We start from the raw sequence: 3,719 nt of genomic DNA, 5'->3' as shown, positions 1-3,719 counted from the left end.
CCCTAAAGAAATAGAAGTCAGTAATTGTCTCCCAACCAAAAAAAGCCTAGGACCAGATGGGTATGTGCAGAGTTCTTACAGACCTTCAAAGAAGACCTAATTCCAACTCTCCTCAAATGATTCCACAAAATAGAAACAGAAACTCTACCCAATTGATTCTATGAAGCCACAATTACTCTGATAGTTAAACGCACAAAGATCCAACAAACAAAGAGAACTTCAGACCAATGTTCCTTATGAATATCAATGCAAAAATACTCAATAAAATCCTAGCCAAACTGAATCCAAGAACACATCAAAATGATCATCCATCATGACCAAGTAGTCTTCATCCCAGGGATGCAGGGATGGTTTAATATACGGAAATCTGTCAACTTAATCCACTATATAAACAAACTCAAAGACAAAAATCACATGATCATCTCATTAGATGCTGAGAAAGCACTTGAAAAATTCCAACACCCCTTCATGATAAAAGTCCTGAAAAGATCAGGAATTCAAGGCCCATCCCTAAGCATAATAAAAGCAATCTACAGCAAACAAGTAGCAATCTCCATCAAAGTAAATGGAGAGAAGCTAGAAGCAATTCCACTAAAATCAGGGACTAGACAAGGCTAGTCACTTTCTCCCGACCTATTCAATATAGTACTTGAAGTCCTAGCCAGAGCAATTCGAAAACAAAAGGACATCAAGGGGATACAAATTGGAAAGGAAGAAGTCAAAATATCATTATTTGCAGATGATAAGGTGACCCTAAAAGTTCCACCAGAGAACTCCTAAACCTGATAAACAGCTTCAGTGCAGTAGCTGGATATAAAATTAACTCAAATCAGTGGCCTTTCTGTACACAAAGGATAAACAGGCTGAGAAAGAAATTAGGGAAACAACACCCTTCACAATAGTGACAAATAATATAAAATATCTTGGTGTGACCCTAACTAAGGAATTGGAAGATCTGTATGACAAGAACTTCAAGTCTCTGAAGAAAGAAATTGAAGATCTCAGAAGATGAAAAGACCTCCCATGCTCATGGATTGGCAGGAATAATATAGTAAAAAATGGCTATCCTGACAAGAGCAATCTACAAATTCAATGAAATCCCCATCAAAATTCCAACTCAATTCTTCACTGAGTTAGAAAGGTCAATTTGAAATTCATCTGGAATAACAAAAATCCTAGAATAGCAAAAATTATTCTCAACAATAAAAGAACCTCTAGGGGAATTACCATGCCTGACCTCCAGATGTACTAAAGAGTAATTGTGATAAAAACTGCATGGTACAGGTACAGAAACAGACAGGTAGATCAGTGGAATAGAACTGAAGGCTCGCCGGGCGTGGTGGCGCACGCCTTTAATCCCAGCACTTGGGAGGCAGAGGCAGGCGGATTTCTGAGTTCGAGGCCAGCCTGGTCTACAAAGTGAGTTCCAGGACAGCCAGGACTATACAGAGAAACCCTGTCTCGAAAAACCAAAAAAAAAAAAAAAAAAAAGAACTGAAGGCTCAGAAATGAACCTCACACCTATGGACACTTGATATTTGACAAGGGAGCTAAAGCCATCCAGTGGAAAAAAGACAGCATTTTCAACAAATGGTGCTGGCAAAACTGGAGGTTATCATGTAGAAGAATGCAATTTATCCATTCTTATCTCCTTGTACAAAACTCAAGTCTAAGTGGATCAAAGAACTCCACATAAAACCAGAGACAGTGAAACTTAAAGAGGAGAAAGTGGGGAAATGCCTCGAAGATATGGGCACAGGGTAAAAATTCCTAAACAGAACAGCAATGGCCTGTACTGTAAGATCAAGAATCTACAAATGGAACCTCATCAAATTTCAAAGCTTCTGTAGGGCAAAAGATACTGTCAATAAGACAAAAAGGCCACCAACAGATTCAGAAAGAATTTTTACCACTCCTAAATCTGATATGTGACTAATATCCAATATATTCAATGAGCTCAAGAAGCTGAACTCCAGAAATTCAAACAACCCTTTTTAAAAATGGAGTATAGTGCTAAACAAAGAATTTTCCACTGAGGAATAGGGAAAGGCTGAGAAGCACTTGAAAAAAATTTCAACATCTTTAATCATCAGGGAAATGCAAATCAAAACAACCCTGAGATTCCACCTCACACCAGTCAGAATGGCTAGTCTCAAAATTCAGGTGACAGCAGATGCTGGCGAGGATGTGGAGAAAGAATAACACTCCTCCATTGCTGGTAGGATTGCAAGCTTGTACAACCACTCTGGAAATCAGTCTGGCAGTTCCTCAGAAAACTGGACATAGTACTACCAGAAGATCCAGCAATTCCTCTCCTCAGCATATACCTAGAAGATGTTCCAACTGGTAATAAGAACACATGCTCCACTATGGTAAATTGATGGATCTGGAGGATATCATCCTGAGTGAAGTAACCCAATCATGAAGAACACACATGATGTGCACTCACTGATAAGTGGATATTATCCCAGAAGCTCAGAATCCTTTTCAGAATTGGGAACAAAATACCCATGTAAGGAGTTACAGAGACAAATTTCAGAGCAGAGTCTGAAGGAACCCCTATACAGAGAGTGCTGCACTTTGGGATCCTTCCCATAAACAACCACCAAACCCAGACACTATGGCAGATCTGAACAAGAGCCTGGTATAACTGTCTCCTGAGGGCTTTTGCCAGTGCCTGGCAAATATAGAGGTGGATGCTCACAATCATCCATTGGATGGAACACAAGGTCCCCAATGAAGGAGCTAGAGAAAATACCCATGGATCTGAAGGGGTCTGAAGCCCCGCAGGAGGAAAATAAATATGAACTAACCAGTACCCCCAAGAGCTCCTTGGAACTATACCACCAATCAAAGAAAACACATGGTGGAACTTGTGGCTCTAGCTGTTGTATGTAGCTGAGGATGTGCTAGTCAGTCATCTATGGGAGGAGAGGCCCTAAGTCCTGTGAAGGTTCTATACTCCAGTATGGGGGAAGGCCAATACCAGGAATGGGAGTGAAAGGGTTAGGGTTTTTTTTTTTTTTTTTTTTTTTGGGAGGGGAAACTAGGAAAGGGGATACCATTTAAAATGTAAATAAAGAAAATATCTAATAAAAATGATGACTTCATGAATTTTGCAGGCAAATAGATGGAAGTAGAAAATATCATCCTGAGTGAGGTAACGCAGACCCAAAAGTACATACATGTACTTATTGATAAGTTAATATTAGCCCAAAAGCTCAGAATACCCACAATACAACTCAGAGACCATATGAAGCTTAACAAGTAGGATTGCCAAAATGTGGATGCTTCAAACCCACTTAGAATAATCACAGGAGGCAGAGGGAAGCAGGGATCTGGGTGGTAGAGGGGAGGGGCAGCAAAATAACAGGGCAGGATCAGGTATTAAAAGAGACAGGAGTGAAGTCCATAGGGCCAGTAGAAAGAATAAAAAAAGTAGCAGTGTGGTGTAGGGAACTTGGGAACCACTAGAATGTCCCAGATGCCAGGGATGCAAGAGGCTCTCAGGACCTAATTGGGATGTTGTTAGCTGAAATACTCAACATCATGATGATAGAACCTTAAGAGATCACCTCCAGTAGATAGACACGGCCCCAGTGGAAGAATGGGTCTGCCCTCACATCTAAAATTTTTTTTTAATTTTTTAATATTTTTATTATGTATTTTCCTCAATTACATTTCTAATGCTATCCCAAAAGTCCCCCATACCCCCCCCC

Source organism: Mus caroli, chromosome X, assembly GCF_900094665.2.
Source record: "Mus caroli chromosome X, CAROLI_EIJ_v1.1, whole genome shotgun sequence".
Classification (NCBI taxonomy): domain Eukaryota; kingdom Metazoa; phylum Chordata; class Mammalia; order Rodentia; family Muridae; genus Mus; species Mus caroli.
The sequence above is the reverse complement of the archived record's forward strand: the minus strand, read 5'-3'. Positions refer to the sequence as shown.